General features: G+C 36.1%; 1 pseudogene; it reads left to right on the forward strand.

Annotated features, from left to right (window-relative positions):
- Positions 1–3,707: 3,707 nt before the first annotated feature.
- LOC149171849 (alpha-xylosidase 1-like) lies at positions 3,708–15,062 on the forward strand (annotated as a pseudogene).
- Positions 15,063–15,301: the final 239 nt, after the last annotated feature.

Here is a 15,301-nt window from a genome sequence, read left to right on the forward strand (position 1 = left end):
TATAAAAATAAAATTTAAATGTAATTTTCCTTTTACCAAACAAAATCTATTAATTTAAGATAGTATAGCTCCATTCTGCTTAATGGTTAAGAACATGTTTTTTTTCCCTTCCAAGCATAGGTTCAAAATCTAGAGTGGGTAGAGTATGTGCATATTAAAATATAGAGTGGATAGAGTATGTACAACTGCTTAGACTTAGTAATTAATATTTAAAAGATTTAACATTTCTTTAGTCAAGTAAAGACAAGTGAAGGTAGGACAACTTACATCACAGGTAATATATATAGTTTTGTTCCATAGTTTTAAAAGTAAAAAATGGTTCAATGCGTTGAAAAAATCTTTAGAGCATTATATACAATTTTTTTCCATAGTTGTAATGTCAAAAATGATTCAATGAATCCAGGATGGAGTGACAATCCTTGGAAGAAAGGGGTGGGTTGCCACTTACCCACTTAGGCTATTGAGCCCCTACCCTTGCATGTGTAAATGGGGTAATGCTAACCATTAATGAGATGGGAAGGATATTGATGAATGATCTAGATCTCTTCAGCTACCTGAATTATCCAAGATCTTTTACTTCTGTGATGTTATTAGAATTGCATGTGAAAGAGCATAAAAAAATCACATATGCTTGCTTAAACAAGAGGAAACATAATGACGATCAACAAATCAAGAACACAACACATTGATAATGGAGTTCACCCAGCATGAGTTATGTCTTCGGGCCCTGGTGTCAAGAGTGAAGGCCACTTCATTTAATGCTGCAAATGATAATGATGTAAATGGTATGTTCTTTCTCATTACAAGGATGAATGTCCTCAACCAAAGTGGTGTGTCTCTCCACGAGACATTCTCCCTACAAGAAATATCACTCAAATGGGTCCTCCTTCAACATAACAAGCTAAACAAATCTCACATGATGTGGCAAAATGTATCCCTCAACATAGTGGTAATAAGGGATCTCAACAATAAAGACATCATCTCAGCAAATCAAGAAGAAAGATATGGCATAACTGCATCATATGCCTCCACGTTCGAATATGGATGAAAAATGAAAAGCTCAACTGCTAAAATGGAATGCACTAATGAATTCTTGGCGATGAGTGGTGTAAAATCGACTGTAAACTTGTCCAATTCTGACACCATCAAATTTTGGATGCTCAGGAATCTTGAAGATTCCTCTCCACTCGCTGACTGGAGATATTCTACTTAGATTACAATTCTAATCTCTCCATCACGATCCTTGCAAAATTTTGAGAAGAATGAATATAAAGTCGGCTACATTCCGACATTGGAAAAATTCAGCCTCCAAGGGAATCTAAAGATTCCTCAAGATTCTTCAGAGATTCCTTACTGCGGGGCACCTGCGATTCTGCTGCTCAGATGAAAAATATGACTTCACCATCACACTCCCTATGAAATTATGAGAAAAATGACTATAAACTTGATAACATTCTGTCAGTATAAAATTTTACTTCCCAAGAAATCTTTCAACATCTAGAGATTCTCAAGTTTAGGGTTCCACCCTCTCTACTTGGTCAGGGTTCTGCTCTATCACGGTTCTGCACTTCGCTATTCCACACCACCCATCTTTTGTTCCACGTTCCACCTCGACTTCACTGGTTGGTTGGTTCTCCCCCATGCATCTGAGAAATGTCGGGTTTAAGTAGTAGATGGGTGACGAACCTTATAAAACTGCAACCCTTGGCTTGTTGGTTAAGGCGGAGCATTGGAGGTGGGTAGGTTGAGGACTAAAACCCCATCAACCTCCCATACTTAGTGGTGCATTTTAAATTTCTTACGCGTTTGAATTTTTTGTGTTAATTTCATTTTGGTTCAACGGTTATGGACTCGTTACATATTTGTCAACAATTATATCATATTGCGGCATTGTTTGGGATGTGTTTTAACTTTCCGCCGCATTTGAATTTTTGGCATTAATTGCATTTTGGTCCAATGGTTATAGAATCGTTACATATTTGTCAACAATTATATCATATTGCGGCACCATTTGGGATGGGACCGCCCGTGATGCACGCTGGCCACATGGACGAGTGGGTTGATCCCCACCGATCCCTACGACAATAACAATGTGACCCAGTGTGGGCAGGGTCTTCGGTGCACGTGGTCCCGACCTCTTTGTTGATTGCGGTATATGTAATGTGTGGTCCCGTTGGGGGTGGCGAGGGTTGCGGCCTGCCACCTCGTCCTTTGAAATTCATAAATATGTTGCAATCGACGGGGTGTGCGGGCCCAACTCACCCCCTTATTTTTAATAAATTTTGTTTTGTTTAAAACAAACTAGTTTGTTTTTTCTTCAAAAATAGGGGTTCTTAGACAAATTAAGTATTCGATAAATTTACCCACTTTCGGGAGCCAAATTCGATGCCCCAGACTCGGTCAATTTGTAAGACCATTAAATCTGGCCCACATGCCCACTTTGACCACAACTTTGACCAACTCTATCTTCTTCATACGAACTCGGATTGGAGTTCCATTCACACCATTGAAATTAGGGCGATGAGCATTTCGATCTGGTCCTAGTTCGAGAGCAATATGACCACTTTGAATTTTGAGCTAGTATAAACCCCTTTGACCTCTGAGTGTGTCTAGAGCCACCCGGATCAATGAAAAAATGGCACAGGGAGCCATTAGAGAGCTTTCTATGTGTGGAGAGGGAGGGGATCATGATGGCTCTAGTGGCGATAAATACTAAAGCATTAATGATATTCTCAATAGTGGGCAAGGGTAAAGAAGCTCCAGTTAGTTTCTGCAGTGCAGGCAAAGGTACAGGGAATGCATGGCATGAGAGTGACACTAGCTATGAATGAATGAATGAATGATATTTTAACGTCCACAAGACTAAAAATAGTCTATGGGACTACCAACCTCCCTACTTTTTTCCTTTTGCAATTCAATCATTTTCTTACTCAAATTGATGATGAGCTGACCCAACCTTCTAACAATCCCCTCACTGAAAAGACAATGCCAAGGAATTGAGGCTAACATATTACCATAATTGTCCTTGGTGTCTCTGAAAGCATCACATTCCAAAATGAAATGCTTTTCTGATTCCACTGCCCAGAAGTGCAAAAAATACACACCCATTCTTCCCAAGCTTCTTTAGGTCTCTTCCACCATCCCGTTTCACACCGAAATTGATGTGAGTTAATTTTTAATTGAGTAATAAGAATCTTTTCTCTGCACGGAATGTCGACTCCAATACACTTTTTCTATTGGAAATCATAAGTGAGGTCCAATATACAATATGTTAACTGACCACCACGAAAACACTCAAACTATAAAAATTAAATAACTTAAAATTACAATTTTCTTAAATAATTGAGTTTGAGACAAAATCGACCAAAGTTAAGGATGGTTGTGACACAAAAAAAAACTAAAATAACATAAATTATATTCAATATGGGAATGACTCTAGAAGAGTAAAGATGAAAAAGGCATTAAAATTTAAATTTAAATGGACAACTTTGAAGTTAGAGGCATAAATAAATTTTCTCACATGTCTGCTCCTGCGACGCGACCAATAAAAACTAAGCAGCTCGGGTATGTCAACATATGCATAAGATTACTACCCACCCTCCCAATTGCAAATTCTTTCAATGGCTGAAGTATAAAGTCAATGTAGATTTTCTAGCTCTATTTTATTATTTGGGTAGTTTATATTTAGACTCATTTTTATGTTTGAAATGCAAAAGTTTGCTGAATGATTCCATGCTAACATGAAAAAATATTTTCTCATTATCGATCCAAGTAGGATTCAATTTGTTATTGCCCTATAATTGGAGAAAAATAACATAGAGAAAGGAACAAGAACTAAACATACAAATCATTCGATTAATTGTGCAGGAATAAGCTTAAGTGAAACATACAAGACTTTTCAGATAGGGATACAAGATAAAATTTTTGTTAAATGAGAAGGTGTGCCATATTTGGCACAAGTGTGGCCAGGCCCTTTCTAGATTTTCTCAATCCCAATAAATAGTCATTTTGGAAAAAATAAATCTCTGAGTTTCACAAGACAATGTTAGGATATTCCAACACATAGGAAATAGTTAAGTATAACTTGGTCTAGTGTAGAGTTAGGTAAAGTGTCTTTCTTTATTATGTAATTTTGTAACATACAATCCGACGGTCACGATATGTAGTGATCTGATGGTTCATTCTCTCCTCGGTATTACCAACACTTGATCCTTGACTTAACACCCGATTGGTCCATGATCTCTATTTAAAGAGCATGGAGGGTCATTTGTAAGGTAACTGTTCATGAGAGAATCTTATGTAAATTTTCATTCTCTTATTAATAAATTTTCTACAGTGGCCGAGTTGGCTCAGGCCGTGGACTGTTTCCCTCTTTGAGGGTTTTAACCATGTCAACAATACTGGTGTATTGATCTGTGATCTGTTTGTGAGCGGTGTCCTTTTGTTTTCTGTCTGAGGAACTTACCCTGTAAATTCCTACATGGTATCAGAGCGATTTGAGGGCCGCATCCGTTGGTGATCTAAATATGAAGCTGGTAGAACTGCATTCGACTGTCGTTTCCTAGATCCACTGTTACTGACTGCTTTTGGGCCGAAAGGGCTACTCTATTGTGTTAGGAGCATCTGTTCCAGTGAGGAATCCCTTTCATTTGACGTGAAAAGGTTTCTGGTAGCCCTAGCTACGTCATTTTTAAGATCTGGAGGTATACAGTGTTTATTTGCAGTTTGTAGTTATTTTCTCTCTGTTTATTTCGGTTTATTTAGCTCTTTGTTTTTTTTTATTACCGGATCTATACCTTTCATTTCTACGTATGCTCTTTGCCCCGTGAATCTATACGATTTGGGAAAATAAAAAACAGAAATAAAGGATTTTTCTCATGCGTATGCTCTTTTCCGCCGCGCCTTAGTGTGATCTCAGAAAATCAGAAACATTGAGGAAAATATTTAGTTTTCGGCTAAAGCTAACTTCAAGCCGTAAGGTTTGTTTTTTTTGTATGTTTGTGTTGGGTTTTGTGTTTTTTGTTTTGTAGACAAAAAAGATCTTTCTCAAGTAAGCACGCACCCCAAAGCTTCAGTGACTTAAAAAAAAAAAAAACCCTTCCTCTTTTCCAAAAATTACTAACCTTTTAATCTAGCTCACTTGGTCCAAAGCTACTTTATGAGAATAGAGGTATTGAGTTCAAGTCTTTCTTTTTATTGAGCTAATTAGATTAAGTTTGGAAAGGGGGCGGATTTTTTTTTAAATATAACATTATCATTCATTTCCGCACATTCTCGCACTTCGTCGGCATCTTCAACAACTCATCTTCAAAAAGCCATAATTTCTTCATCCAAAAGCCGTTTTTAGAGCTGTTTTTTTGAATCAGCCTAATTTTTTGAGATCTTTCCATTGGAACACTTAGTTTTAGCATCTATAGCTTCTGTTAAAATGGAAATTCCATGCCAAGTTATTCTTGATAGCACCAACTACTTCCAGTGGTGGTCCTACATTGTGGATTTACTTAGAATTAAAGGTCTTTATAGAATAGCCTCAGGTCAAGAAACCAAACCGAAAGATGAAGATAAGGCAACCAAATGGGAAAATAGGAAAGATCAAGCACGTGGGTTGATAGGGATGTCTATTTCTCCAGACCTTAGATTCCATATCACAGAACTTGATACTCCTAATGAAACAATGAAACAAATCACTAAAGTTTTTGGAATTAAAAATGAACTTAGAGCCCATCAACTCGAAAATGAGTTGCTTACATTGGACCCCAATAATTTTTCTTCCATTGAAGATTTTTTGTCCAAGTTCAAGACCCTTAGACTTCTCTTGGAAGGTGTTAAGGTTAAGAAAGAAGATGATAACCTTATCTATTCCATTCTTACTAAGTTGGGACCAGCCTACTCTGTGTTTGTTTCCACCTTCCATTCTACAAGAGAAGCCTTCATTTCTCAAGGACAAGACTACAAGTCCCCTTCCTTTGATGCCTTTTGTGATTCTTTAATAAGAGAACAAGAAAAACTCTTACATCTTGGTCTTCTTAATCTTGGAAACTCTTCTAAGAAAGCCTTAGCCGCTCAACAGCAACCAAATTCAAAGAATCCTAAGAAGCCGTATCCTAAAAAGAATGGTCTTAAACCAAACAAGGGTCTTAAGAAATTTTAGTCTCGAAATGAAAAATCATTTCAACAAAATGATAAGGCAAATAAAAACAAAGGGAAGAATACTGATAGACATTGCCACTTTTGTAATCGAGATGGCCACTTAGAATCCAAATGCTTTAAGAAGACGGAAGCCTTGGAAGCAGCAATGAAGAAGCATAACATCCATTTGGAGCACTCTTCAACTTCAACTTCATCTTCATGAATAGCACTTTCTGCATGTGGTTGTCAAGCATCTCGGTCTGGCTATGCACTAAATGTATATTCTTCTTCTCATTCTCATGAGTGGCTCATTGATTCTGGAGCTTCTTATCACATGGCCAAAAACAAAGCCATGTTTTCTTCTTTAAATGATTGTAACACCAAAAATATATATGTTGGTGATGATAGATCTCTTAGTGTTGTAGGGATTGGAACTGTTCATATAGACAATGGTCAATTTAATGATGTATTATGTGTTCCAACGTTATCCTGCAACCTTCTCTCTGTATATCAGATAACTCATTCAGGTGAAGGTAAAATCGTTGAATTTTCACCTTACGATATTGTAATTAAGGACCCAAGAGATCCTAGACAGATTTTAGCTACTGGCATTTTTGATGATTCTAAAAGGTTGTATAAGTTTAATAAATTTGGTTCATCAAATCTTCCCTCAGCATTTGTTGCTCATAACGATGAATTGAGCAAACTTTGGCATGAGCGATTTGGTCACTTAAACTATCACTCCCTTCAGAATCTATGTAAAGAAAATATGGTGACAGGTCTTCCGATGGTATCTTGTAGAGATGGTGTTTGTTCCGGATTTGTACTCGGAAAACATCATCGTGATAGTTTTGAAAAATGTGCCTCTTGGCATGCCTCAGCCCATTTACAGCTTGTGCATAGTGATTTATGTGGTCCACTTCCAGTTATTTCATTCTCTAGCTACAATTATTTCTTAAATTTCATTAATGATTTCTCTAGACGCACTTGGGTATACTTCTTAAAACTCAAGAGTGAAGTATTTAACATGTTCTTGGCCTTTAAGGCCTTTGTTGAAAAACAATTTGGACATCAAATTCTTAAGCTAAGATCTGATAATGGCGGAGAATATGTTAACAACAAATTCATCAACTTTTGCACTGAGAATGGAATTCAAATGCAACATATTGTTCCACATACTCCACAACAAAATGGTGTAGCTGAAAGGAAGAATCACACCTTAAAGGAAATGGCTAATTGTATGCTTCAATCTAAAGGACTTAGTCTTAGTTTTTGGGCAGAAGCAATTAATTGTGCAAATTACATAGTAAATCGCACTCCTACTAAGGTTTTAAAGAACATCACTCCAGAAGAAGCCTGGAGCTCAATTAAACCAGATGTAAGTCACTTTCGTGTTTTTGGAAGTGAAGCATGTGCCCATATTCCAGATGAGAAACATAAAGCTTTAGAACCTAAGAGTGAAAAATGTATTTTTGTTGGATATTCTAAAGATTTCAAAGGATATAGACTTATTGCACTTAAGTCCAAAAATGTTATCATTAGAAGAGATGTAAAGTTTGCTAAAAATTTATCGGCCTATGAGCCTAGTGCAGTAGATGTGCCACCTCTCTCTATCCCTTCTACTTCTGAAAATAGTTCTTCTTCAGATGATGATAGCGAAGATGGCAATCCTCCCCCACCTTCTTAGGATCCTCCTTCAACTCCTCAACTTCCAAAATGGGTCTGTGCTACTCGGGATGCAACAGGTGCTCCTGCCGGTGATCCTACAGATTAGTGTCGCACATGTTCTCAGTTAGATAGAGCCTCTTCTTTACTGGCTCAAGCTTCAACGAATTATGATCCTGACACCTTTGGAGAAGCTTCAAGCCATCCAGATTGGGATGCAGCTATGAATGAAGAATATCGTTCATTGTTGGCAAATGATACATGGGATCTTGTTCCTCTTCCAAAGGGACAAAAACTTTTTAGATGTAAATGGGTTTACAGAACCAAGTATGGCCCAGATGGAAAAGTTGATAAACATAAAGCTCGTCTTGTTGTTAAGGGTTTTTCACAAGTTGAAGGCATTGACTATACTGAACCTTCTCCCCTGTTGCTAAAATGAACTCTATCCACCTTGTTCTTTCCCTTACTACCTCTTTCAAATGGGAAGTCCATCAGATGGATGTTAAATCTACCTTCTTGCATGGATACTTGCATGAAGAAATCTATATGGAACAACCTACTGGCTTTATACAAACAGACTCCAGCCTTGTATGTCGGCTTAAGAAATCCCTTTATGGTCTCAAGCAAGCCCCTCAAGCTTGGTATGCCAAAATGGATAGCTTTCTTTTAGAAACTGGCTTTTCTAGGTGTCATTCTGACAATACTGTCTACACCAAGAAAGTGGGCAACTCTCTTTTCATTCTTGTTATTTATGTTGATGATCTTACCCTTACTGGTAGTGATCCAAACCTTATAAACCATGTGAAGTCCAGACTTAAAAAGAAGTTTGAAATGACAGACTTAGGATACTTGCATTATTTTCTTGGTCTTCAAGTCTTGCAATCCAAGGAAGGTATTTCCCTTTCCCAGTCCAAGTATGCTTCTGATATTCTACGCCATTTTCACATGGAAAACTATAAGCCAACCCCTTCTCCCTTTCAGTCTGGAGCCAAACTTTCAGTCACTTGTACTTCCCCTGAAGTTGATGCTACCTTATACCATCAACTTGTAGGAAAACTTTTGTATCTGACCCATACTCGTCATGACCTTTCCGTTGTTGTTGGCCTTATTGCTCGGTTTATGCAAAACCCACATGAAAGTCATTGGAAAGCAACTAAAAGAATACTTTGTTATGTTCGAGGTACAGTTCAGTTTCGGATTCATTACAGTGCAGAAGCATCTCCTCTATTGGTTGGTTTCACTGATTCCAATTGGGTGGTGGCCTCGATGATCAGAAGTCTACTATAGGTTATGTGTTCACTCTTGGTTCAGGACCTATTACATGGGCTTGCAAGAAACAAAGTGCCATTTCTCTTTCTTCAGTAGAAGCAGAATACCGTGGTGCCGTAGAAGCTAGTAAGGAGGCCCTGTGGCTTCGTCAAATCCTATCAGAGTTTGGATTTCAGCAGCAACATCCGACTACACTTTGGTGTGATAATCAAAGTTCCATTCAACTATGCAAAGATCCAATCCAACATCAACGCAGCAAACACATTGAACTGCCCATGCTCTTCATCAGAAAGCTCATTCATGACCATGTTCTTGAAGTGCAATATTGTTCAACAAATGATCAAGTTGCAGACATCTTTACAAAGGCTCTCACAAAGGCGAAGTTTACTAAACTTCGATTTATGGTTGGAATTCAGGAAGTTGTCACTAAGGGGGGATAGGCTCTAGTTCCTCCTTCCTTCTCCTATTGTGTCATATTTGTACATCCTTCAATCCTATCCCAAGTTGTTCTTAAGGGGGGATGTTAGGACATTCCGACACATAGGAAATAGTTAAGTATAACTTTGTCTAGTGTAGAGTTAGGTAAGGTGTGTTTCTTTACTATGTACTTTTGTAACTTACAATTTGACGGTCACAATATGTAGTGATATGACGGTTCATTCTCTCCTCGGTATTACCGACACTTGATCCATGGCTTAACACCTGATTGGTCCATGATCTCTATTTAAAGAGCATGGAGGGTCATTTGTATGGTAACTGTTCATGAGAGAAGCTTATGTAAATTTTCATTCTTTTATTAATAAATTACCTGAAGTGGCCGCATTGGCTCAGGCCGTGGATTGTTTCCCTCTTTGAGGGTTTTAACCACGTCAACAATACTAGTGTATTGATCTATGATTTGTTTGTGAGTGGTGTCCTTTGGCTTTCTGTCTGAGGAACTTACCCTGTAAATTCCTACAGACAATTGCATTTGATGGTCTTTGGGTTGATATGAATGAAGTTTCCAACTTCTATAGTGGGATCACATGTTCCTTACCAAAGGAAGGGGATTTCTCGCGGAAATATGCACAAACGGATTGTTTCTTAGTTTGTAGCAATGCAAACACCACTAGATGGGATGATCCCCCTTACAAAATCAATGCTTATGGAACAAATAAACCACTGGGTAACGAAACCATGGCTGCTAGTGCAGTTCACTATAATGATATCTTGGAGTACAATTCCCATAATCGATATGGGTTATCAGAAGCTATTATGACAAGCACACCACTAAAATCAGTACTAAAGAAGAGGTCATTCATACTAAATCGTTCCACATTCATAATGGCCAGTGTGCATTGAGCATACATGGTAGTTAATGATGGTCCATGGAATGACAATCTTACTGGTTGTTATGGATCAAGGGCACAATTTACATAGAAATCACTGTATTTTTTGTTATAAAGCCATAGGCTTGGTTTCCAATTGACCACGTACATGTCATTCACAATTCTCTCCTCTTGCTTCCACACACAACATTGCCTTGAACCCAAAAAAGAATACCAAGAAAGTTGATGGGAAGCCTGAACCTTATTGCTATGAATTATTTTACATGACATTTTCATGAATGATAGGCAAAAATTTTAGCCTTTCTTTGACAAATTACATGCAACTTGAAGTATGGTCCCTTTCCCTGAAATATTATGATCCACAAGAACAAAAAGCACATGTAAAATGACAAAATAATGGACTCAATGGTAGTGGCAATATTTTGATGCAAAAAAATTCTCAGCGTTTTATGCCAATGCTTATAAATGCAATTGTAGCTCAATGAACACTAACAATGTATTTTTCTCTGTTTCTTGTGTCGTTAAATGTTTTTTCTGGTAATGATAATAATTTAAATGGGAATGATCTAATTGACAAATGCATTGAGTACCTTGTTCAATCTTTCTGTCACAAGTAAATTATAGCTAGAGGGGAATTACTCTGAGTCTATGATTTTACTGCAACTTCAACTACTTCAGGGTAGGTAAGCCATTCATTTTGCACTTATGCCTACTTATGTGTAATATAATTATTTACTTAAAAAAATGTGGTATTTAAATATTTTTATCATTTCCTTGTCTCAAAAAAGTTACTTATGCCCACCTCCTATAGGAGAATGCCATTGTTGAAATTATAAGTTTGGTGATTGTTGCATTCACTAATAGACCAAATATTCCATGCTGTTCCATAACAAGTTGTTTGATAAATATGAAATCCTCAAATTAATTCGTGGTTTTGGATCTCAAATGATTAGTGATTTTAGAAAAATATTTTAAAAAGATGTATATGAGAGGGAGGATGAAAAAAATGGTAGGTGCCATTCTTCCATTGAGCGGTGGACTATTTTCAACATTCTTGTGGTAGCTAAAATAAGATTTTTCAAGACATTAAGCATTGGCACCTTCAGATTTTATACTTTGCGAAGAACACGAAAATCATCTCAAAGACAATATGTTTTGATGGGATTTTCTGACAGTGAATAACATCATCAATTTTATCCGCTGTTATGATCTCACAAATTTTGCTTGGAAATGATATTTATGGGAAATGTTTGAAAGGGATCTCAATTATAGATCCAATCAAGATGAAAACCTTTATTTTGATGGCAAAATATGTTCAACCTTTCTAAGACATGTAATATTCAATTTTGTATACATCGACATCTCTGATTGTTAATCATAATTACAAATGTACAAATAGGATCAAAGGAATTAATTCATCCCCTAAGGTTCAAAAGCCCATAGGTATGAATAGACATTTGGGGCCAGTTATAAGTATTGGGTAATTTTTATGGTTGAGTACCTATTAAACCCTATTGCGACAACTTAGTTGAACAAAAGAAATTGTGATTAATTACTCTCACCATTAGAGGACTCTAGCCCGTGAAAATTTTTGATAGGTGGCTTGTAGTGCTTGATATATTTTAGTGTTCTTTCATTTTAAAGGAAGCATCTTCAACAATATTAATAATAACAGAGGTCCTAGAATACAAGGTTGAATTGAAAAACAATTAAAGGATATAATACTTCCTATCACAAGCTAATTCCAACCTAAGTATGAGTGGATGTTGATAGAGGTGAAAATAAGTTGCCATTGTTTTGATAGGTAATGACCTTGAATATATGTGAATGCTTCGATTACAACACAATTACTTTTTATAACCAATACATTTTCAATTTTTTTGTGATAATGCTGAACGTGTTTGCAAGTCAACACCTGAAGATCTTAAAAGTTTATCCGTAATTATGAGTGCCAACCAAGCAAACGTATTTCAAAGTTAGCAGCATGAGAAAATCGACACAAAAGAGACTCCAAAAGTTATTATCATTATGTATTCATGGGAAACCATAGTTCGCACATAACTCCAAGGAAACATATATATCTCTCATAGTTGCATCACTTTAGTCTATCAAATTCCACATAAACGTTACTTAGGTTGATTAGTTTAATATGACCATATTAAATATTTTCTCTTCAATCTCCAAGTCATGTCAGAAGCAACTAAAAAATATTACCTATTGAAAAATATGTGAACAAAATAAATCCTACGAATGTTAAAATCCTTCATTTAGTAGAAAGTAGAAGCAAGCCATGAAGATAATTAAATCTGGGAAAAAAATACATGAATCAATAAGATTGAGCTTCCAAGATCATTTAGTTGTTTATATTTTGCAACCAAATCACTAGTATTTTTCCAATCATTTGATTGGATTTAGAGACAATGTAAGTTATTAACCACATCCCAGAAAATATAGAACCATTCTCCTCCAAGTTTTAAGAAATGTTTAATTTTGTCTGCCACTCAAACGTTGGTGTAAAAGGCTCTGAGTAATGAAAATCCTTATGTGGACTGAGGAATCAAAAGCCTTATATTCACACAAATATAAGTTCAAGTAGACACACAATTCAAAGAATCTACAATGGACAATTTTCATCTAAGAGCCATTACTTTTTTAAACAAAATGAGTATAGTTTTGACCTTGCTTTTCCATTTTTTGAAATATAGTCAGATTCCATTTTTTCTCTCAAAATTTCCATGTAGAGCATCATGATCTTATTCTTACAACTTTGATATAACCCTTGCATGTTCAACCAATCTTTAAATTGCAATAACTTTTTCAAATACTTGAACATATAAACATATTTTTGAATTAATCAATATGGAAGCATTGCTCAATTATAATTCACTTAAGTGGGAAACTTGTAATCTAAACACCAAGAAACATTAATGATGCAATTGAGAAAAGAAAACACTACCAAGTAACAAAAAGGGTATTGCAAAGATACGAGATTATATAATTTCACTTATAAACAGGAATTAATTTAGCTTTGGTGGATTATTTGGTCTCCGTGGGATGTTAAAAGAATTTCAATTCAATAACTGATAGATTTAAAAAGAAAAAAAATATATGATTAGTATTACTAGACAAATAAGATTCATATCAGAATTATAATATTTTCAATTCATTTTTATGGATCCAAACTAGTAGAAATAGATGTTACTTGAGGCCAAAACCAAAACCCTCAGTGAAGCTTGCCATTGAGTATTGTCCCTAAGCATATGTACACTCCAAATGCTTCTGGACACAGAAGTTGTCCACAAAGCCTCTCTTTGATGACTGTCAAATAAAAAACAACATTATAGAAAGAAAGAGGAAGGAACACCTCTTAAGCATATGCCACATAAATCTACCAGAAATTATCTCAGCCAAAAATGAACCTCAAAGAATAGTTCATAGTCAATATCACAAGTACAAAAGTCCTTCCTAACGCTAGCTAGATTCTTATTTGGAAACAAGAAATCACATACCAATATAAAACATGTACAAAATGATTCAAAGCATTAACACATAAACCAAATAAATTGGCCACAACATTTTTGAAATGAGAGGAAACCTATTGATGGAAAGGCCATACTCACAAACAAAAGAAAAAACACCTTCCTCCAAGATATGATGGAGGTAGCAACTTTTTTAGTGGGATCAGATGTTCCTTGCTAAAGGAAGGGGATTGCCGATGAAAATATGCACAAAAAAATTGTTGCTTAGTTTGTAGCAATGCAAACACTACTAGATGGGATGATCCTGCTTACAAAATCAATGCTTCCGAAATAGACAAACCATTGGGTAACAAAACCACGGTTGATAGTGCAGTTCACTATATGATATCTTGGAGTACAATTCTCATAATCTATATGGTTATCAGAGGATATTATGACAAGCACAACATTAAAAAAAATACTAAAGAAGAGGTCATTCATACTAACTTGTTCCACTTTTTTTGGATGAATGGCCCATGCGGCGCATTGGGCAGGAGATGGTGCTGCAACATGGGATGATCTTCGGTACTCCATACCTACAATTCTAGGCTTTGGATTGTTTGGAGTCCCAATGGTAGGCCCTAATATTTGTAGATTTTCACAAAATGCAACCGAAGAGCTTTGCAATAGGTGGATTTAACTAGGTTCCTTTTTATCATTTTTATAGAGATCACTCAATGAATGGAACAAAGCGCCAAGAGATTTACTTATGGAAACCAGTCATAATATCTATAATGGATTAGGTATGAGGTTCAAAGTTCGTTCATATATTTACACATTGGCATTTGAAGCTCACACTAAAGGATCTGTAATTGCAAGGCCTATGTTCTTTACATTTCTTGAGGATCCTAATACACTGGGAATCAACAACCAATTTCTATTGGCTAAAGGGGTCTTTGTCTCCCCTGTTTTAAAGCAAGGATAAAGGACTATGGATGCCTATTTTCTAAAGGGAACTTGGTACAATTTGTACAATGTATTAGACTCAATAACAATGGAGAGTTGGAAAGACATTGATTATATGGATGACTTCAAGGATTTTAGTCTAAATCCTATGAATTCCCCTGAGATGGAAATGCAAAAGTTTTCATTCTTTCAAATTTCATTTCATTATGGTTGGGTATATTCGTCAAGCTCAAATCGCCTCCTATAAGTCCCAAATTTCAAACTCGACAGCACCAAGCTTCTTTTTCTTAGGTTATATTAATCACCAGCTTTGCGAAAATGATGTCCTCTTAGCACCTGCCAAGACTAAGAGTATTATTGCGGACGAAATTGTTAAAATGCCCATAAAATAGGGCAGATCCATTTATATACATAGATTTTTCCAGATAAATCAACATAGTAAATAAGAAGAATATTTAGTTTATGCTAATGACAATTACAACAAAG

The sequence above is a fragment of the Pinus tabuliformis genome, chromosome 4_2 (assembly GCF_031772625.1).
Source record: "Pinus tabuliformis cultivar Carrire ecotype Pingquan chromosome 4_2, CPIR1, whole genome shotgun sequence".
NCBI classification, from domain to species: domain Eukaryota; kingdom Viridiplantae; phylum Streptophyta; class Pinopsida; order Pinales; family Pinaceae; genus Pinus; species Pinus tabuliformis.